The sequence below is a fragment of the Haliotis cracherodii genome, unplaced genomic scaffold (assembly GCF_022045235.1).
Source record: "Haliotis cracherodii isolate W230 unplaced genomic scaffold, xgHalCrac1.p SCAF_17, whole genome shotgun sequence".
In the NCBI taxonomy this organism is placed as follows: Eukaryota; Metazoa; Mollusca; class Gastropoda; order Lepetellida; family Haliotidae; genus Haliotis; species Haliotis cracherodii.
The window spans coordinates 5,487,935-5,512,071 of record NW_027266272.1 but is presented as its reverse complement, the minus strand read 5'-3'; the positions used below and the strand labels follow the sequence as shown (position 1 = coordinate 5,512,071).

The window sequence follows — 24,137 nt, the reverse complement described above, 5'->3', positions numbered from 1 at the left end:
AAATGTTGCTACTTACTGAAACTGACAACTACATCCGGTGTTCATATTTGAATTTGAAGGCATCCATTGGGTGTCTTGTCCCGTGGCCTGGTGGCTGTGGACCCAGTGTATACTGACTGGCAGAAGTAACGGCTACATCCATGCACGGATGCAGGTGTATAGCAGAGACGTTTTATGTGATACTTAAAAAGAATATCCGACTATTGATTTACACCCCTGATATTAATATGAACTTAGTCACATTTGTATCTGAATCATGTTTCTTTAAAACAACAGTGCACACTTTTCGGAAATGTCTTTGTTCCCCAACTTGTTTTCAAATGTATAGTTTCGTCAATGTAGATCAAAACTTTAGGCATATATATTTAGTTTGTAAAAGATCAGCTTGTTAATTATGATAATACATCATCAGTTTGTTCATCACTTGTTTCTCCAACTCTTCAATTTCCGATGCACCCAGGGGCCTCTGAAGCTAAGATGGTATCAATATACGTGTCTGTTGGGAGCTTTTTTCGGGGATAGGTGATTGGACCAATGCAGAGCATGGTCACTCGCTATTCATACCACCAAAGTTAAAATCACCACATGGGACCACATGAATAATTCTATTCATTGCTTCCGACAGAACTGGTCCGCAACATGACCCCAAATGACACACAACGAGGGAAGCTTCTCTGAAACCTCCATCAAACAATTACTACCGCCGAGGCCAAACTTCAACCTCCCGATAACCCTTAAGTTCGGGAATATTTACCGTTAGAAAAACTCTTTTGGCAATTAACAGCAAGGTGGCGGGTGAAATAGTCGTAGAGATCTCGAGAGAGATAGATCCAACAATGGAACCGCCGTTTTTGCATCAACTACATTCTTCTCTCTGTAATTGAAACTCGGTTAAATCAGTACTTTGTCTTTCACACCTGGCGTCGTGCCATTATGTACACAGAATTCGCTCGGGGTAGATTAAAGAGAGTTATAATTACCTATTTCTTTTAAAAATAATCAATCTTTTTTCTTTCTTTACATAGTACCTATCGCACTATGGTCAGAAAGAACACTCTTGTGTTATGTTTTTAACCACAAAGCAATTTCTGTTGATACCACTCGTCCTTCGACAAGGCTCTGCTATAAGAGTGGCGAACGTGTGGCCATTAGCGTGTTTTATTAGAGAGGCTTTTGGACAAGAAACTGCCCTGAATTGTGTCAAGCGGATCTCTGAAATGAACATATTTTACAGATAAAAACAGTTATTAAATTATAGTTCTGAAATATAATTAAAAGCACCCCAGAGACTCTCTTCATCTAGACCATTCGTGACCAACTCGTGTTATTCCTGGACAAGCCGTCTTGCAGGTTACGGGAAGGGGCGAGTGGTGACGAATGTAACCTAGACATGCAAAAGATTGTAGAGTTGATGGGCGGTACTGGATATATTTGTTTCATATATTTGTATGACAGCCTAGGATGCCGTCGAAAAGGGATTTTCCAGACAATGAAAGCAAATGTGACCATATGAAGTGATTTAATATTGATAAATAATCATTGTAATTACCGCATTTCCTCGATTAAATGCTGAGGATAAAGAGATTCCAAAACTTCACAAATGCTTGAATTTGCTGTGCATCGACATCGCGAAAGTGAATTTGTCCATTATTTTTCCAAACAGTGTAAGACTTTTAACGTGTGAATTTGTTTCAAATGAAATATTTTTGTTAAGTGTAAAAAATGGGGACGACGTTCATGTTTAACCCAACTGAACACCAGATGAAGTTTAAGGTATGTTCCTCTAAAAATCACAATGTGTTATAAATAATCACACACGTCCTATAATTCCGCTAATACATAGCTTAAAATGGGGGGCGGGGATTATTTGTGTGAAAACATGTAAACTAGAAAACACCTTTCAAGGCAAGTGCAATCCGCATTTTTAACACACCAAATCATTTTATGATGGCTGGAACCTCATCTGGCAATGTGCCCCAGGCTCTGAAGCACGACTTAATATGTAACCCGCCTTGTATAGAGAAACACTGTGTAGATCCGGGTTGGAATTGGTCTTCAGCAACACATGCTTGCCATAAAGGCGACTGTGCTTGTCGTAAGAGGCGACTAACGGGATCGGGTGGTCAGGCTCACTGACTTGGTTGATGCATGATGTCAATCACTGGATTGCCTGGTCAAGACTATATACACACCGCCTTCATATAGCTGAAATATTGCTAATTGCGGCGTTTAACATCAACCAAAAACAATAGTGGTGTGATGACATTGCATTACCTGCCCTTGGCGTGTACGAATATCGGGACGATTAACTGTCGCGTGGAATTGTAATTGCTTCGAGAGAGAACGGGAAAAGGGAATGATTATGTTTTTTTAACTTTCAAAGAGTTGGCACCAGGTCTGAATCTGGAACGCGAAATGTTTCTTCAACAACGATCGCGAGGCGTGTTTTTTTGCATCCGACGTACTTCCTGATAACTCCCTCCAAGAATTTGGTATCGTGGTGTCACAGCTGTGTCTCAAAGACATGCCGCATTTCATCAGAATAGACGCTTCTTTGTTACAACCATTTCCTGTACAAACAGATTCCGTGTTGGTCTGTGATAAGGACCGAGACAGACGTTGTGGAACTATACGCTATGTATCACGTGACATTATAAAACATCACGTGATATATATCGTGGGCGATCAGACATGCGAGTACACGATAACACGGTGTGTGTCTGCTGGATCTGATAACGACTTTAACTGCAAAGTTTGTCGTAACATAAACATTAATTTAATGCTTATCTCTTCGTGTGCCAATGTTGATGTTGTAAGTAAGGGATATTTAATCATAATTTAAAATACAGCTAAATTACAGCATATTTTGTTTGTCGATTCGAACTGCAGATTAAAAGGACCTAAAGCAAAAGTTATGTCTGTCTGAAAAATACGACGTCTCCTGGTGTCTCCCGTTATAGGTCTACCCCACGCACGCGAATGTAGATGAAAGTGAGATTACTTCAGGACCGCGTCACGTGACACAAATTGCACATTACCGTATAAAGTAGTTCATGGGATGACTCGTCCTGTAAAATTAAAATTGATCGGGCCTGCAAACTCGACAAAGTCCGGTTAGGTTAGTCGGTCTCACATATTATGTCCCCTTCCACCCAGCCTTTAATGTAGTGCATTACGAAACGAAGCAAGTCTAGATATTCCACTGGTTCAGGTTCTGAATCTCCCATCTCACTTGGGCTCCTTTCAAGTTAAATGGAGTTGTTTGTTTAATCAAATTTGTATGTTTTAAGAGCCTACACGTCAGCTTAAGTTGTTGCTGTCGATCCTGACCTCGAGTTAGTCTCGAAGACCCAGACTTGTATTAAACGTTTCGCTATCACCATACTTTGATGCATATGATAGACATTGGTATCTGAAAAGAAGGCGCTAACAACGACTTTTAAACGATGGAAAGATGAAACACTCTGGTATTGGCCCTTCGGTTCAGTATAGCTATCCTGCTTGTGTCGAACTACTGGTATCTCGATGGGTTTATATTACCGAGGACGTTGGACAGCGTCTTCAAGGGTAGATTCTGACTGTGGTGCACGCGAAACATAGGGACGTTGCGTCCTCCGGGGATCTTGGTTTGAATAACGTACATATTCAAGTTGCTCTTGCGTTGTACAATTAGATCTACAGCGGTTAAGTGTTCTCGGTTGTATAATGGGTACCAGGAAGGACACGTGGTCATGTGACAAACTGCAGCCGCACCCTGAAGTTCCTGAAAAAGCAGACCCCCACTAACACATCTGGCTCCTCTCGTAACTCTAAATATGAGTTGCCCATGATGTTGTCGAAATCGTACAACGGACTGAATTCTAAACATGTTTAGATTAAGGGGTTGTTTAGGCGGTGCTTAGGCTGTGAGACGATATCTCATGCCATGTGTTTAGACCCTACACGTGTTTAGATAGAACAAGCCAAATGTGTATTCCGTTTAGGATTTAAGCACATTGGTAAACATGTTCAGATCTGAACATCTTTCTGTGTTTACATTTTAAACACATGCTTTACTGGATACTCATTTGAAGGTTGGTGAGTGTTAATTTTTTGTTTTTATTTTGATTATTAGTAGGTTTACTCTCTTTCTTCCAAGTCTTTGTCGAGCTGGGCGTTCGTAACCATAAACAACCATGGCAATTCAAACGAGCTCACTTGGTCCCGCTCCAACTACCAGCCAAGTGACCATCGTTAGCGATGATGTATGGGCTACCAGGCTGACCTAATGGTATCCTTGCACGCTTAAGGGACACAACTCTGCACTGCGAAGTCCACTACCATCAACGACTTGCCACCTGTGCCCATATATGGACTCCTAGATATCCTTCGACGTGACATACATAACCCCACGAGAACACGATGACTTCTAATTCCCGATGAACTGACACACTATAAATTCACCAAGACGTTTTTTCATCAGTTAACGTGTTTTCGTAGCGTGAGGTGGTGCCCTTTCATTCTTACTATTATTTCTCCTGGAAAATAACCCCGTTACGGGCATCCATCGTCCAGAGGCGAGTACTGGCGTGTTGCTGTTATGGTTTTAAATCAACTTAGACTTGTGTCGGGGGAAAAATCCAATATATAATATTTATACCTTGGAGACGAACTTTTAATTTCAAGTTGATAGAACTTAACCGCAGATGTAGCATACTTCAATAAAAGCCTATCATACCGAGAATAAGAAAGTGTTTACGATCCATAGATGTTTTTATAAATTTTTATTTATGAAATACAATGTATTTGCAAAAATATTAATGCTAGTTCCTAAGCATGATGTGAACGTTAAATTATTCCGTTGAGTGGGGTATTATTAAGTTTGCAATATGCGAAACATATGACATAAGTATACACATAGATATATAATAATCTACTCTTTCGAAGCAGGAAGTTCATGCTAATTTTATATGCTATAATTTGACGTTCAAGCTAAACTGCCCCGCAACAGGAAGTAGACATTTGAAAATTTCATTTGATAAAACAGTCACCGAAACAAAACACATAATCATCAAATAACCGTGTCTTGTTTGTATAATTTTGAGCCACCATCAAACATGGGTGTATACTTTTTTTTGCCAAGCTGTTTATTTATTTCCCCGCAAGAATATTCGTAGATTGTATTGATAATATTTGCATGACGTTATACAGAATGTCTGGGCAGGTAAACAGATATCCAGCTATCTGCCAAATACAACTGAGAGTTTTGTTCATGTTTTGACGAGAAGATACAACGTGTCGCAAAGCAGAAACAACAGATTTGAATACAGGAATCGTTTACATCCGTGTTCCTTGATGTATTGAACACAGCACACACGACTTAGAACAGATGTTAGATATGTCATCCGATTTACACTGTTGTTGAAAAAACACTTAATATATGTGCAGTCTTTTTTTTACTTTACCATGTCGTCAAAAGTTATCTCGTAAATTAAAATAAGCAGCCTTGTGTCTGGTTATACTGCAACGTGGTGCATTTTACTGTTTTCGACATTACGTGACATTGTCTCTGACATTTTCTCATTTTTTTCACATTTTTATGCGTTCGCGGGCGTTGAGTCTATGATTGGGCAATAGGTTTTTTTTGTTCTTTTTCAGAAAACTATTTTTATGGATGTCGGTTGCGAGAATATCGATTTAATCCGTAGTGAGCAATGATACAACAATATCAGGGCGGCCTGACAAATGTGGATATATAAGAAACGATTCGGTAGTCGGGGCACTATTAGACGTCAGCAGCCATGTCACTCTATGCCGCTAACCGATCCTCGCATTAATTGCCCCTAGACCGCCTTCGTGGTGTTCTGGATAGAGCATCTGCCAAGAGAGCGTTAGGTCGGAGGTTCGATTCCCGGCAGCGTCATACCTAAAGACGTTAAAATATTATACATGTTGTTACATTAAAGTAAGGACTTGCAGGCTCAGAGTGTGTATACTGTGTCTGAGTGGGTACCCATGTTAAACTGCGGTATGGTACATCAGCGGGCTAGCACTATAAAACTGGCATTTATCCGAGCACCCACACACACACCGTGCACGTACGTCGCTTTATTAGTGCAATAATCCTTAATACGACGTTAAACCCCATTTCACTTAACCAACAGTTGGCTCTGAGACGAGGCACACACACGGGACCTATTCTGCCCTAACATCTCATCGGGTCTGGCCATAACGTGGGTTTATATCATTAGTTTTGAGCAGGTCTTGCACGCCATTAACGCACTGACAGCGTTCATTAAATCTGAGAGAGTTGAGCCTCTTTAATCCGTTGTCAATTAACTCCATATTTTGTTCTAGACGATGAAATGCTATGGTCTTCTGTATCGATACCCTGCTTGTATCGAGACCGCCTCCGTGGTCTACTGGTAGAGCGTCCGCCCGGAGAGCGGAAGGTCCGGGGTTTGATCCCCGGCCGCGTCATACCAAAAGACGTTAAAAGATGGTACTTGTTGTTACCCTGTCTGGCGCTCGACATTAAGGGGCTAAAACAAGGACTGGTCGGCTCGGAGTCAGTATACTGTGTCTGAGTGGGGTATTCATGTTGAACTGCGGCATGGTATCTCAGTGAGCTAGCACTATAAATCGGCATCATTTCAGACTAGTACAAGCAGCAACAAACACACACACACGTACATGCACGTCGCTATATAAGTGCAATAATCTTGGACGCGACGTTAAGCCCCATTTTCACCTCACTTCACCTCACCTCACCTCACCTCACCTCACCTCACCAGCTTGTGTCCAACTACTGGTAACCCGATAGGTTCATATTAGGGTGTTGGTGTCGACACTGACCTCGAGTTGGTCCACAAGATCCAGTCATATATCAGAATCCTATCAAAGATCACCACACTTTTTAAGCATATGATAGACATCAGCAACTGCAAAGAAAATCACGACGATGAAACGCTATTGTCTTTGCCTTACGGTTCAGTATCAGCACCTGCTTGTGTCGAACTACTGGTATGTCGATAGGTTTATGTTTCCCAGGACAGTGAATGTCTCCATGGGAAGGTCTTAACAGTGAAGCGCGAAACGTAGAAACGCTGTTTTCTCTGAGGATCTGGATTCGAATTTGGTTTTAGTTGCTCTCGCGTTGCATATTTTGGAGTACATAGTCTACAGCGACTCAGTCTTCTCAGTTGTATAAGGGGCGGTCGGGTAGCCTAGTGGTTAAAGCGTTCGCTCGTCACTCCGAAGACCCGGGTTCGATTCCCGACATGGGTACAATGTGTGAAGCCCATTTCTGGTGTCCCCCGCTGTGATATTGCGGCGTAAAACCATACTCACTCACTCTCAGTTGTATAAAGGGCAAGTTGTCTTGTGACTGGTATATGTGAGCTCCTAACTAGAACCTGCCGCTGCAGTAAGAATACCAGGTCGAAAATTCATTAATAAAAAGATTGTGGCGATACACGTTGAGGCGAGGCAATATTTTACGCGTTCATAACGTTGCGATACGATTCATAAAAGTTGGACACTTGCTATGTACGCTACTATCTCATTGAGAAGAAACTGACAGAAGTAAATTTTGTAAACAAACTACCCGTAAAGATCCGGGGTAGAATAGGTCTTCAGCAGCCCATGCTTGACGTAAAGGGCAACTACATGTATGCTTGTCGTGAGAGGCGACTAATTGGATCGGGTGGTCAGTCTCGCTAACTTGGTTGATGCATGTCATCGTATCCCAATTGCGTGAATCGATGCTCATGATGTCAATCACTGAATTGTCTTGTCCAGACTCGTTTATTTACAGACCGCCGTCATTTAGCTAGTGTATTGCTGATCAAATTGCCCCATTTAAAAAAAATCCGGATTTACGAATCTTTGCAATGGAGAAAGTCCCATTAATCATAAAGAGATAATCCTAACGTTTAGCGCCCGGATGGTAGAGTATCCGGTTTTACAGGTGCGGAATAACGAGGTTTCACAGTGTCGGAAGGTAATATTTCTACGATACGTTACACGTCTTCGAATTACATGCATACCGTTTTGTATCGATAATCGTAGACTAACATTTAGTCTCTGAAATCTTATATTACACAATATCCTTCTTGACTCTAAAAATAAAAAAAAATCCCTCTGCATGCTGATTTCAGAATAGAGCTAGCTTGAGCTGGCTAGACTTGCTTTTGTATGCATATCTAGATTATTATTTTTTCATAAAATAAATATATTCCACGGTCATGGTGCAGGACTACGATAATCGTACCGTGGCCCACTGTATCGCAATGCACCGATTCTCCGATGAATTGGGCTATTGTAACAGACCTTGTAATGAGTGAGTGAGTGGTGTGTTACGCCGTATTGGCAACGTCCAATTAACACCAGACCTTCACACACCAGCCCTTGTAGGAATCGACCCAGAACCTTGGTCGTGACGAGTAAACGAGCTCGAGTCACCCACAAAGTTAGGGTTTCTTCGCATTAATGACCTCAGGGCCACTTGAGTATGCACAGGGCATACACGTTGAATGATGTTTATAGACCATTGTTTCCGAACGCGATTTTTCTTGAATATTTGACACTTATCATTGAATTGAAAAGCAACGACAAGTGGAATATGCGACATTGAAATACTTTATGGGCTTCAACATTATGGTATGCGCTGAAATGAAAAAGACATTACAATGACAAATTGGTGTTTTTTTACAAAACATAAGAACGTGAGAATGTCAGCATATCACTGTTAACGGTACACTCGTACACCGTGGTCGTTTTTCCACGTCAGAAATTGCGGTTGTTTTTTAGGGTCAGAATTGCCTCAACTCCGTTTCTCAACTTTACACATGTGAATTCCTTCCCAGCGTCATATTGACATCACAACTTGGATAAAACTACACTTCCGGGCAAAAGAAGTATACACTCGAAAATTGGAAGTGACCCCAAACTTACAAACGTTAAAAAACGGTCAACGAAACTATGATACGCTATCATATACATCACCATCGAATAACCATTTCTTGTTCGTTTTTTTATTAGTCACCATTAAACACAGGGGTAATACATTCTTTTGTCCGGCAGTGTATCTGTGGATTTTAGGCAGTAAAGGTATGGGCGGGTAGGATAAGGATAAATCAAACTTGGAGCAAGTTGCGACCCAAAATATCAGCCTTTTTATCATACCTGTATATTTTGGTCCAAAACATGCAGGTGTTGAAATTTCCAAACTCTAATTCTAATTAATACGAACACAGCTGATAACCTTAATGAAGTTTTTTTAAAGTTTTGCTTATTTGTTCAATTATGCAGATGCTGTTGGCCAAAATGTTCCCTTATCATACCCTGTCCTTTCAACACATATAATCCGAAATAGCAACGAGTTTCTGATCCAAGTCACATTTCATTTCAACTTAATACGAACAGGCTATCCGAGACGGCCATCTTTGATTCATTCGCGTCTCTTTTCCCCTTCCATGAACAACACTCCGGACACATTGCAAAAGATGCCACATCCATTGCGGGACGTTTGTGACTATTTCGATACATTATAACTGTATCCGACTTGTGTTTTTTCGTTGAGCTATGTAAGAAAGATTAACCGTTACAGCACATTTACATCTTCCCTTCAAACGTGATTGATAGTGTTGACAATACCGCTTTCATCAGCAGCTCCGTGTAATACAGTAGTGGAATTATTCCGCTGACTGTAAGTAACCGTGTTGGAAATACACCACCAAACGAGAAGAAATAGTGTTGGTATATGATTACATGAAGTACAGCCTCGTGAGGATCCTGGTTAGAATTTGACTTCAGCATCCCATGCTTGCCGTAAGAGGCGACAAACAGGTGATGTAACTTGGTTGATGCACGTCTTCGTATCCTAATCGCAGGGTGGTGGGGTAGACTTGTGGTTAAAGCGTTCACTCGTCACGCTGAAGGACCGGGTTCGATTTCCCTTATGGGTACATGAAGCCCATTTCTGGTGTCCCCTGCCTTGTTATTGCTAAAATCGGCGTAAAACTATAATAATAAAACTATCATATTCATGCCCCAGTGCGTATAATGATGTGACGATATCAGTCAAACAACAAACAAACAAAAGAAACTTTTAGAATACCCGAATGTATAAATGTTTAGTTAAGGTGTGTGAGGGGGAGGAGGGGGGTGGGGTGGGGGTGGCGGGGGGTTGCGAATGGCGGATGACGGAAAAGGAAGTGAAGTCGAGTGAATCAAAAGTCATCCGGGTACTCTGTGTCGTCGATCCTGGCCGATGACCCCGGGAACCCGGAAAATCAAGAGAAATCTACATCACGGGGGATGGAGGATACACGTAAAAGTGGATCTGTAGTTAATTTGCTTACAAGCCCCAATTATCATTGGCTGTTATTAATAAGCCAGTAATCGATTGAACATAATCTGTCTGTTATGACATGGAGATGGAAAGATACACCAGTAATCGCAGGAAAATGATGAAAGCGTGCTACTGAATGTGTGTTTATCCGCCTTGTGTCAAATAACCGAAGTAGCTCATCCATAAACGTTTCTACATTATACCTACATAATGTGCTGACTTGTCCAACATTCAAGGATACTGATAAAAGTAACTAAATTATGCAATAAATAACTCATCTATCTTAAAACTATATTACGTAATAGTATTACTGCTACCATACTTCTGAACTCACTGACCCAATATTTCCTTCAACATCAACAGCTGTTGTAGCATAATGGCGTTATTTGTTTTTTCGCATTATATTTATACTTGTAATACCATAAGTTGCAGCCAGGAAGTAATCGCGTAGTTAAGCTATACGTTTCCACATTTTTTTGTGTGCGAAACGCTAACACGACTGGAGAACACATACAGGTCAACTATCTGAAGTGAAGTGAAATGGGGTTCAGGGTCACGTTTACGTTTGTGTCGCTGTTTGTGCTTGACTTGTGCAAGTTTTACAGTGCCGGCTCTCTGACATTCCGTGGGTACTCCCCACGCCGACCAGTTGTTGTATGCCCTAAATGCCGAGCACCAGGTAACAACAAGTACCATCTCTTAACTGGTCTGGGGCGGTCGGGTAGCCTAGTGGTTAAAGTGTTCGCTCGTCACGCCGAAGACCCGGGTTCGATTCCCGACATGGGTACAGTGTGTGAAGCCCATTTCTGGTGTCCCCCGCAGTGATATTGCTCGAATATTGCTAAAAGCGGCGTAAAATCAAACTCACTAACTTAGCTGATCTTGGCAAGTCGCGGCCAGGGAATCGAACTATCGACGCTCTGTCCAGCTGCCCAGCTTATGTATATCATTTTTATTTTATTTTTATGGGTGTGTGTGTGTGTGTGTTTGTGTGTGTGTGTGTGTGTGTGTGGGGGGGGGGGGGGGGGGGGGGGGGGTTATTGAATTGTCATTACCAACGCTAGTTATATCCACATAGTTCAAAGTTCAAGTTCGCCGTTTGGAGGTGCCGAGTCAAAACGGTAGATGCGTGTTGAAAATATTCCGTGGAGGTCATAAAACCTTGTGAAGCTGCTTTTACATTTACAAAATGTGTGCCAAGCTTAATGGCTTGGAACGTGTACATAAAATGGCGGAAACATCTTCTGGGACAGTGTATCAAAATGGAAGGCCACCGAAATAGTTGTAGAGTGTTCTGAAATTCCCAGCACGAGGATATATAATTACATATATATGTTATATATGATCATCCATTTCTCCGACGTTCAGAACTCTATACATTGCTGTGTGATAGACCCTAACTGGAGTCTTCAGTGAATAATTGCACTTTCTGTGAACTGTGTTACAATGCCTGAGATTTTATCCTCTCCAGAAGCAAAGTTAAAGCATGTTTTGTAACAATATTCATAAAAAAAGTAATAATCGATCATTTGCAATCATATTTCTTTTTATATATATTCAAAAGAATATATTTGAAATATTAAACTTCTTTTAACTTATTGAAAATGCACAAACAATATTTTCTTGTGCTCTGACGGCGCTGTAACCACTACAGTTGCCACTCAACACATGTACGGCCTTGGAGACGCGCCGTCAATGCTGATCTCACTCGGCGTATTAGCACGTCCGCATAAAATAATATCTCCCGATGCTATCAACCATTTAAAGCCACAGGAGAAATGATAAGATGAGTACTATTACAAAATAAAAACCGGTGAACATAATTTCTTTTTATCAATCCAATATTTCTAAGTTAATACAATAACGCGGTGTGAGGAGTTGAGGAAAGCTCCACGCAGAGGCCACGCATCGCTCCAGCACGCGCGCTCCATGACTTACGAACTTAGCCTGTAGAAAGATAAGGCCAACTGGGAAATGTTATCTTCTGCAGGCCTTCAGAGAAGTAGGTGGGTAATAGGGGCAATAATCAACCTGTCAGGGGGTCTGAAGATCGACTAGTATAGTCTTTCACCGGAAGTGGTAGGTCAGGGGTCAAGATGGACTGGAAGCAGTGTCTCTTTCCTATGTGAATTTAAACAATAATGTTTTAAAAATCCTAGGAATATTTTGTTCGTTTACCTTTGTGTGTTCCGAATGCGTGAAAACCTCTGGAAACATAACAATAATTGTATTTTTGTGTCATTTGGTTTGTTTGCTTGTTCACCGTCGCACTATTCCAGACACACACACACACACACACACACACACACACACACACACACACACACACACTGACGCACAAACACACACTGACACACACACACACACACACACACACACACACACACACACACACACACACACACACACACACACATTGACGCACACTGAGGCGCGCGCGCACCCACAATCACAACCACACACACGCACGCTTAAAAACACACACGAGGCGGTGGGGTAGCCTAGTGGTTAAAGCGTTCGGTCGTCATGCCGAAATCCCGGGTTCGATTCCCCACATGGGTGCAACGTGTGAAGCCCATTTCTGGCAACCCTGCTGTGATATTGCTGGAATATTGATAAAAGCCGCGTAAAACCATACTCACTCACTCACTCACTTACTCACTCGGACACACACACTGATCAAATGCACACATTTATGTCATAAACACACATAGTACCCAATGCGTAATAGTCGTTATAGTGAGTGAGTTTGGTTTGAATATTTCTTCAGGTATATAAACTTGAAGACAATCCAACGATCAGGGTCAATGTGGGGTTCGAACCCACGGTAAGCGGATCCTTGTTCAAGCCGACAGAAATTTGAATGCGATTTTACAAAAAATGTGTGACTTGTTTTCGTGTTCCATCGTACAACGTGGATCTGAGCGAATGATATCAATCACTAGTTCCATCCTTCACAGGATAACAGGCGACATAATGCCTCATACTGCTGCTGGACCGGAACAACATTCACTCGCTCACTCGTCAAACGACATATATCATGACGTCATTGAGTATCGTCGGTCAATAAGTATACGCCGTACGTCTTACCCTAAAAGGGGGCGATGGGTAGCATAGTGGTTAAAGCGTTCGCTTTCTACGCCGATGGCCTGGGTTCGAATCCCGGGAACAACGTGTGAAGCCCATTGCTGGTGTTACCCGCCGCGGTATTGCGAAAAAATTGCTAAAAGCGGCGCAAAACGAAACTCGGCCACTCACTCACTCTTTCGATAAAAAAATCCAAACCTTGCAGGAGTAGTCCTCAGACAACTATGTGAAAACCTCCACTACTTGCACGGCTTGTGTTGCTGATGTAGATGTGAGCGGTTGAAGTATCATCTCTGCGGCTGAGTCTGGAAGTGCGTGGTTTCGCTTTAAAGTTCCGTTAGACATTATTTGTCGTGTTTTTCAAGGCTGAAGAAAGCTGGTATATTTGTAGGTTTAATACGCATTCGTGCAGGTTAATGATACGCGATGCCACACGCATATTTCACAAATGCGTGTGTTAGTCTTTGAAGGAAGGTCGGGGTTCACACTCCGTGGAAAATACAGCTCGTACATCTCGCTGTTTTTAGAAAGTGTGGAATCGGAATTACAAAGGCAGCAGGGATAATTGAATCTCAATTCGTCTATTAGACCAAGAACCGAGATAGGATAACACCACCGAAAGAAATGAATCTACTCACGGCTAAGGGCCTTGTCAAACGTTCGATGGAGCTGCGGAAACTGAGTTAATTTAGTTGCTATTTTCACCACGCTCCCCTTTTTCAAACTAAATTCTGGAGACTTTAAAAACATGTAAGTCGCAACAGTCTGAATTATTACAGTATAACAATTGGTTGTTTTGTAAAATGTTACACCTCAAATGTCAAATATACTGTATCATGTTTACTCTTGTGACCTGAAGAATACCTTCTCGAATGTAAGTCGGTAAACAGAATGAGCTTTCAACCAGCCTACCTCTCAAACTAACTTACCTTAGTTTTTAAGGCGTAACACGCTGTAACCTTTAAGCATTGAGGCTAAGGACACAAAAACCTCATATGACTCACCATTGTCCATTAAACAGTTTTGTTCACGAAGTTCTGTCAGTGACTGCATGGTTGCGTGATTTGCTGATGCACGATAACAGTTTAATTTACTTAACTAACTTGGCTATATCCCCCGCCCCTGTTGCAGAATTTATGACATAATTAAATCTAAACAATCCCTAACCTTTTTCAACCGAGGCGGAACTTGTCATGGAAATTGAAAAAAAAGAAGATTTTGGAACCTAAGTCCATCTTGTTGCCATGGAAACGTAAAACTTTCTAAAATTTCTAAATAGCAAAAGGCACCAGTTCGGCATGTACCTGACAAACCTGCAAAGTTTCATGAAAAAATATTGAACGGTTTATGAGTTATGCTCCGGAAACGAACCCTACCCTCACAGAACCCAAGTCCATCTTGTTGCCATGCAAACGTAAGAATTAAAATTTCAAAAATTTCAAAAATTTCTAAATAGCACAAGGCACCAGTTCAGCATGTACTTGACAGACCTGCAAAGTTTCATGAAAAAAATGTTGAACGGTTTCTGAGTTATGCTCGGGAAACGAAACGTGACGGACGGACTTTGTTGGGCGGGGGATAAAAAATACCCACAATTGGAAGACTGTGTGTTGCAATACCCACATGTCATGACAGATTAACGATAGTCTTATGAAAAACTCGGTGCTCTTTAACTTCTTTTGAGTGATGTATATATTAAACGAAGCTACCGTGTTCGTATCCCTACAGAGGAGTTGCCCTAAATGGATCCGTCTCGGCAAATTTCATGTTTTTATAAGCAAAAACAATATTTATTTTATTTCGGTCGATACGTGCGTCATTGACTGATTTCACCATTTCCCTTCGCCATGTTTTAGCTCTTCAGTTCTGGGCGCACTATTTGAGGAGTATGTGCTGACTATCCTGTTCATGAAAATCATGACTACAACTCCGTTTTATGTTTTTACCGTTTGGTCATGCAAACTACATTTTCAAGAAATCATTATTCCAACCAATATGCATATGATGTACTTAATCTCATATCCGTGATAACTGCCAGTATTTATTGCACGCGGGGGTGTCTTTATCGTAATTCCTGACAATAAATATTCTCAACGTCCCATAGCAGCCTCAAATTTATTAGATTAAATGAGTATGGAAGATACCAGCTATAAATCATGTTAACATATACGTTAAAGGGGTAGTAAGATAGGAGCGCACAGTGGATACAGCCGGAGTTATATGAGGGACTCGTCATGTTTCATCTTCCGCTCTTCCGCACCTGTGTGTCACTAGACACACGCACATTGCCAGACCAAGCAACCTTTAATCAAGTGCTTTAACTATTACAATCTGGACTGGGCCTTGGGTCCAGAACGCCGATCATATCCCCCTTTTAGACATTACCTTGTTTGTGAATGAGGGGGATAGAGAGAGAGGTTGGGGGAGAGGAGGGGGGGCAGAATGTGGGGGCAAGAGAGGGTAGAAAGAGAAATAGAGAGAAAAGTCAGGAGAGAGAGAGAGAGAGTCACATAGAGAGAGAGTCACAGAGAGAAAGAGAGAGAGAGAGAGAGTTAAAATCGGCAGTATTTCAGCCATATATCGAAGAGAACAAGTTGTATATATACAATTGAGCCTAGCACATAAAATTGCATTCAAAAACAAATTTGTCAAACATATTTTATAATAAAAATATTATTTATAACTGTTAAAAGAGACAAAGAGAGAGAGGGAGGGAGAGACAAAGAGCGAGGGGGTGAGTTATGTCACCACTGTTACCACGATTCCAGTCAGGGACACGTATTGTACCTTACACAGGGGCATTGTGTCTCCATTGTTATTATTCGTGTCAATAATGTTTTAAATTACGTTATCCAAGCAAACAAAATCAAACACCAAGAAATTGTTTCACCGGCTTTTTGTATGCATTCGGGCCACCAGGGACAAGGTAAGAAATATCACGGTTATTTTATATTTCCTTTTTAGTTTGTTTGTTTGTTGTTTAACGCCACACTCCAGCTATATGACGGCGGTCTGTACATAATCGAGTCTGGAACAGACAATCTAGTGTTGACATCATGATCATCGATCCACGCAATTGGGATACGATGACATGCATCTACCAAGTCAGCGAGCCTGACTACCCGATCCCGTTAGTCGGCTCTTACGACAAGCATGGTTGCCTTTTACGACAAGCATGGGTTGCTGAAGACCTGTTCTCCCCCGGATCTTCACGGGTATATTTTGTTATAGGAACAGAGACTGCTTCCTATGAGCTTGTACCACGTGCGGAATCGATCCCTTTCACGACGTTTTAAACACAAGGCTTCTTCACTACTTTGAACATGCACATGTGCACAGACATATGTGTTTCATGACGCGTACTTGAAGCATTAAACAGCATGAGTGGAATACGCATCTGTTAAACTGCATAAGTTTAATGCTGAAGTGGTCTTGAGAAACTCGATATGGGACTATGAGGTATTCATATTACTATCGTTACTAAACACAAAAATGGGGATTACTTAAATTGTTTGTTGATAAAGGCCATACTCAGCAATATTCCAGCTATGTGAATGCGATCTGTAAATAATCAATTCCGGACCAGACGATCCAATGATTGATGTCATGATTGATGTCATGAGCATCGTTCTACGCAATAGGGATACAAAGAACCAAGTCAGCAAGCCTGACCAGGCGCCCCGTACGACAAGCATATAGTCGCCTTTTACGGCACGCCGGGGTCGCTGAAGACCTATTCTAACCTGGATCTACCTCTAGTATACCGGGGCGGTCGGGTAGCCTAGTGGTTAAAGCGTTCGCTCGTCACGCCGAAGACCCGGGTTCGATTCCCGACATGGGTACAATGTGTGAAGCCCATTTCTGGTGTCCCCCGCCGTGAGATTGCTGGAATATTGCTAAAAGCGGCGTAAAACCAAACTCACTCACTCACTCACTCACAAACACACGTTTGATGGAGGTATAAAATGATACAAAAGGTTATTCGATGGTGATGGTTTTTTTAAGGGTATCAAATAGTTGTGTTTGGGGCTTTGTGGTGTTTCGGCGACAGTGTTGAGCCTGGTGACATTTTGATAACGTTTGTAAATTTTGGGACAAATCCAATTTTTAAGGTCCTATTTATTGTGATATTCAAACGAGGAGTTAAACGTGCACATGTGTATAACAGGACATATCACTGTTTTCAGAATACCCCCGGGCGGAATATGACCCATTACACTGAAAACTCGTTAAATTATGAAATTCATAACTTTCCGTATAGGTTTCTTGTCTACTGAATGGGTCGCCCGGGGATAAAGAATGGTGTTTGACGTGCAGGATGTCGTGTTCAACATGTGTGAAGTATGTACACTGTCCATGACGTTGTCGATAACATGATTGCAGAATTCCTAAAAGCGACTAACTCATAGTGAAAACCTCATTTCTCATCCTTTCAGACCCTCGAAAATAAACTTATATTCCCGATACCATACAAAAGTCGAACAGTATCTTAGGTAATACGACCTGACGTAAGTTTGCCATTATTCAAACCTCGCTGATTGAGTAACGATGTATGCCACGAGAAAGCCAGCATTTCAACGCCAGCTATTTTCGTCAGTTCATAAAAAAAATACTTACAGTATTTGTTTCTTAATTTGTGTTGTAATTCCCCTGAGTAGCTTTTGATAAGCTTTCAGTGCGTGCGGCTTGTTAACGTGTCACGTGACCAGATGTCGGTGCGAGATTTTCACATGCTTGTGTCTCAGCAGGTGTCGGTTTATTATAAATTGCTTAACAAGTCTGGCACTTACTTGCACTGGAATCAATGCCTATGTCTTTAGGAATGAAGACAGAGCGCACGCCCAATGTGAAATCAATTAGACTGGTTTTTTTAGGGTAGAGGCGAGTTATTTTCGGACCGCCGAAAAGAGGGTATTTTTTTTTATCTTTATGGTTTAAAATGTAAGAAATGTCAATGTATTTTGGATCTATTCGCATGCGTGTGTCCACGTGGTTGTTTTTTAGAAAAAGCTAGAAAGGATATTGTAAAGACATTAAATGGTTTTACAATCTGTGCATAAGCCAAGTTTCTGTTGAAGACTCTTGTATATCGGCTGTACTGACCAATGCAGTTTGGCTTTATGTTAAAAACAATGTATGTGAAATGACAGTTCAGAAGAAAGTACAGTAAAACCTCCTTAGTGCCGAAACCCTGCAATCCGGACGATCATCGTCAGTAATGGCTACATCCATTCAAAGATAGCAATGGTTCGTTATTCCGGAAACTTGTTAATCCGGAGGCTTTTACTGGAATCGTGTATTCGTGTATTCAACCCATGCATTTCCAGACATGTTCTTTTCAGACTAAGCTGCAAACTCGTACAGTCTAAAAACAAGAAACAGATTTCTTTTACAATTATGAGTGAGTGGGAATGGTTTTATCCCGCTTATAGCAATATTCCAACAATTATCACGGGGACACAAGAAATGGATTTCAGGGTATTTTACCAATAGCGGAATCGAACCCGGGTCGTCGGCGTGACAAGCGAACTCTTTCACATTTCGGCTACACATAAAGCACCCGTTATAAGTATGTTTTTTACTCTTACTTTTACGACCTTTCACATAAAGCTAACCCTTGCCTCCGAATTTCATTTTTTTGCATTGAACTATTTACAGGTACTGAATCTGTTTTTGCAATAACTTTGGAGCAGATTCCTTTCCAAAACCCTGAGGTCGATGGTCGAAAAAAAACCAATGATTAAAAAGTTGTTTTGTCAGCGGCCTGAAATAGGGAAAACGTGACATGAAAGAGAAGTGTTTGAATGAGTGCCAAAAAGGTCCTTTCCATTCCCTAATGACCTAAATTTTTGAAATATTGTATCGACTGAACTCGTTCACCGTATAATTTAAAAACCACCGAAGGCATATTTAATTCAAATTAAAACATCAACGTCATTTACATAATCTGAAGTAGATAAGTGTTTAAAAGTTGAAGCATGAGTCAGGAACTGCATAAATGATACTTCCGTGAATGGCACCGCGTCGACCTTATCATGATCAGGTGTAGCGTCTTATATTCATCTAACGAAAACATGTTGAACTTTAAAAAATGTAACTAGCTCCCGACATAAAATGTTCTTGATATCTAGAATGTTTAAATGCCCAAAGAGTAGACTTCTAATTGGCATGGAAACCTCACGTGGCGAATGTATCTGATAAGAATTATCTACATTTTCCAGTACTTGATAATTTTTACGAACCAAGAAATATTTATACGCTTGACTGCTTTTTCATAAATCATTAATGTGATTAAAACATAAACTAAAACTCGTTTATATTGTCTTTTCACAAACTGAACACGCTTCTGAAACTAAGTCGACATATTAAACCAAGGTCATTTCACACGGGCTTCACGTTGACTCAGTGTTATTTCAGCACAAGAGGCACTCTATGGCCATGTGTTAATTTCAGGATTGGGCTCCTTGGCAAGTGGGGTTCCATTCGTAAGTAAATGAATTAAACTGCAGTCTCTTGTCGTTCTGATATTGGCAGAGAGAGTGTACAGTTCTCTTCCAGGGGACTCTATTAACCTGGACTTAATGAAATTAGCAGGCTCTCGAGAGTGGGAATTCTCCCAAATGCTCATTTGGGAACTTCCCAATGGTGGCTGTAGCATGTTTTACACGCAGAGCTCGTGCATCGGAATAACACTGCACGTGTGTGGATATTTCACCAGGCTTAATGAATCTGTATATTTTGGACTATTTTCCTATTGTAATTTCAGTAAGTGGTGAATAGGTATATTTTTTCAAATTCTCTGTTTACAGAAGGTAGCGTTATTTCTCATTCCTTCCTCCACTCACACTCACCTCTCACACCCTCTTTCCTTCACAGGGGCGGTCGGGTAGCCTAGTGGTTAAAGCGTTCGCTCGTCACGCCGAAGACCCGGGTTCGATTCCACATATAGGTACATGTATGATGCCCATTACTGCTGTCCCCGCCGTGATATTGCTGGAATATTGCTAAAAGCGGCGTAAAACCATACTCTCTCACTCTTCACTCCATCCATCACCTACACTATCCCCCATTACCTCCCGACTCACACACACCTCCCTCACACCCTTACTGTCTCACTCACTCACTCACACTCACTCACTCACTCATTCCTTTCCTCACTCTCACTGATGTCCCAAAGAAAGATGTTGACGTGCAGGATGTCGTTTTCAATTTCCATCATGTGTTATGTGTGTACACTGTCCATGACGTTGTCGATAACAAGATTGCAGAATTCCTAAAACCGAAGTAAAAGCTACTCACTCATGGTTAAGATCCCATTTCTCATCCTTTCAGACCGAAGAAAATAAACTTATATTCCATACCATATATACCATACAAAAGTCGAACAGAAGGTAATACGACCTGACGTATCAGCCAAGTTAGCCAATATTCAAACCTCGCTGATTGAGTAACGATGTAAGCCACGAAAATGCAAGCATTACAACGCCAGCTATTTTCGTCAGTTTATAAAAAAAATACTTACAGTATTTGTTTCTTAATTTGTGTTGTAATTCCCCTGAGTAGCTTTTGATAAGCTTTCAGTGCGTGCGGTTTGTTAACGTGTCACGTGACCAGATGTCGGTGCGAGATTTCCACATGCTTGTGTCTCAGCAGGTGTCGGTTTATTATAAATTGCTTAACAAGTCTGGCACTTACTTGCACTGGAATCAATGCCTATGTCTTTAGGAATGAAGACAGAACGCACGCCCAATGTGAAATCAATTAGAATGTTTTTTAGGATAGAGGCGAGTTATTTTCGGACCGCCGAAAAGAGGGTATTTTTTTAAATCTTTATGGTTTTAAATGTAAGAAATGTCAATGTATTCTGGATCTATTCGCATGCGTGTGTCCACGTGGTTTTTTTTAGAAAAAAGGATATTGTAAAGACATTAAATGGTTTTACAATCTGTGCATAAGCCAAGTTTCTGTTGCTTGCTGTCAACGTTCAAATGTTTGCTGAAAGACAAGACCTTTGTTTATCGGTTGTACGGGCCAATGCAGTTTGGCTATATATTAAAAACAATGTATGTGAAAGACTGCAGGCGGCAGTACCTTGAACCCCAATAAGTCCGGAAACCCTGCAATCTGGACGATTATCGTTAGTTGCGTCTACATTCCTTCAAAGATATCGCTCGGTAGCAATGGTTCGTTATTCCGGACACTTGTTAATTTGGACGGTTTCACTGGGATCACAACTGTCTGTATTAACGAGGCTTCGTGTATTAAACCCATACATTTCCATACATGTTCTTTTCAGACTAAGCTGCAAATTCGAATAGTTTAAAATATGAAACATGTTGGGTTATAATTATTAGTGAGTAAGTGATGAGGGTTTGTACCGCTTTTATCTATATTCCAGCACTATCGCGGCTCGGGACACCAGAGATGGACTTCTCATATTGTACCCATGGGGAATCAAACACTGGTCGTCGGCGTGGGTTTAACGCCGCTTTTAACAGTATTCCAGTTATATCACGGCGTGTCAGCTTAACCCATAATCATAGGTTTCTGGCGTACCCACGGGACACAACTCTGCACAGCGAATCGCGGCGCCTCCGACGACTGGGCCACCCCTGCCCGCCTTTAACCACTAAGCTACCCCACCGGCCCGATTACAGTTATGGACATAACTTACCTAACGATTATAATAAATTTAGTCAAGTATCGACTCCGACACTCTACTCGTACAACCTACTCTTGCCTCAAAATTACATCAATTTGTGTTAGGTGAGGTGAGGTGAAATGGGGTTTAACGTTGCGTCCAAGATTATTGCACTTATATAGCGACGTGGATGTACGTGTGTGTGTGGTTGCTTGAACTAGTCCGGACTGATGCCGATTTATAGTGCTAGCCCACTGAGATGCCATGCCGCAGTTTAACATGAATACCCGACTCCGACACAGAATACTGACTCCGAGTCGACCAGTCCTTGTTTTAGCCCCTTAATGCTGAGCGCCAGACAGGGTAACAACAAGTACCATCTTTTAAAGTCTTTTGGTGTGACGCGGCCAGGGATTGAACCCCGGATCTTCCGCTCCCCGGACCACTAGACCACGGAGGCGGTTATTTGTGTTAGACTATTTACAGGTACTCAATATTCTTTTGTTAATACTTTGCAGCAGATGCCTTTCCATGGTCGAAATAAAAAATCTTTTAAAAAGTTAATTTTATCAGTAGCCTCAAATCGAGAAAACGTGACATGAAAGAGAAAGTTCTTCTAAAATGAGGGTCTAAAGGTTTCTGCCAATTCCCAAATGACCTACATTTACATTTGTGAAATTTTGAGTCGACTGAACTCTTTCAGCAAAAAAATTCAAAAACACCGTAGGTGTATTTAATTCGAATCAAAACATCAACGTCATTTAAATAGACTGAAGAAGATAAGTGTTTGGAAGTTGAATCATGAACTGCATTAATGATACTTTCGAACACGGCTCCCGTCGATCTCATGATCAAGTGTAACGTCTTATGATCATCTAACGAAAACTCATTGAACTTATAAAAATGTAACATAAAATGTCTTTGATGTCAATAATATCTTAATATCAAAAGTTAAAGATTTCTTCATTCCATTGAAAGCTCACGTGATGAATGTATCTGATAAGAATTATCTAAATTTTGCACGCCTTGAATATTTTTACGAACCAAGAAGCCTTTATGCACTTGATTGCTTTTTGATACATCATTGATTAAAACATAAACAAATAAGCCGTTGATGTTGTCTATTCACAAACTGAACACGCCTCTGAAACTAAGTCGACATATTAAACCAAGGTCATTTCACACGGGCTTCACGTTGACTCAGTGTTATTTCAGCACAACAGTCAGGCACTCTATGGCCATGTGTTAATTTCAGGATTGAGCTCCTTGGCAAGTGGGGTTCCATTCGTAAGTAAATGAATTAATCTGCAGTCTCTTCAAATATTGGCAGAAAGAGCAACCAGTTTTCTTTCAGGGGACTCTATTAATCTGGACTTGATGAAATTAGCAGACTCACAGAATAGGAATTCTCAAAAAATACTTTTGGGGAGATTCCCAATGGTGGCTTAAGCATGTTTTGCACACAGAACTCGTGCATCGGAATAACACTGCACGTGCGTGTTTATTTCAGGAGGTTTTGTGGTCCTGTTCATGCAGATGAACACACAAGATGCCTGGCTTTATATGTAGGAATATTTTCCTATTGTGATGTCATTAACTGGTGAAGAGGTGTATTGTTGACGATAAGGTTTATAGAAGGTATTCCACTCGCGTAATTTGAATTGTTTGTCTGTTTGTTGTGTAACGCCGCACTCAACAATATTCCAACTCACTGACGGAGATGTGTAAATAGTCGAGTCTTGACGAGACAATCCAGTGATTGATATCATGAGCATCGACCAGCGCATTTGGGATACGATGACATGCATCAACCAAATCAGCGAGCCTGACCACCTGATCCCGTTAGTCGCCTTTTACGACAAGCATAGTCGCCTTTTACGGCAAGCATGGGTTGTGGAAAACCTATTCTACCCGGATCTTCACGGGTATAGCGCACTCATGATATGTAGTGTACTCAATTGAGACATATAAAGTGTTTTACACTTAACATTAATCACATTATTTTGCACATCAGACAACGCAAATAACGTGTTGTCAAAATGCAACCAAACATGGACTCGTGATAAATCACACATT

General features: G+C 41.2%; 1 protein-coding gene across 3 annotated transcripts in view; it reads left to right on the top strand.

The window, feature by feature from the left end:
• Nucleotides 1–24,137, top strand: part of LOC139464852 (integrin alpha-4-like) — a 99,813-nt gene that overhangs the window by 27,893 nt on the left and 47,783 nt on the right. Inside the window, exon 1 of one of the 3 annotated variants that reach the window (XM_071246406.1) lies at nucleotides 671–738. The exons of 1 other annotated variant lie outside the window; for it this stretch is intronic. The gene's annotated coding sequence lies outside the window, so the exon portion shown is untranslated. Of the gene's footprint in view, nucleotides 1–670; nucleotides 739–20,323; nucleotides 20,370–24,137 lie in introns of those variants that run through there. One more of the 3 variants, XM_071246405.1, reaches the window with a different exon arrangement.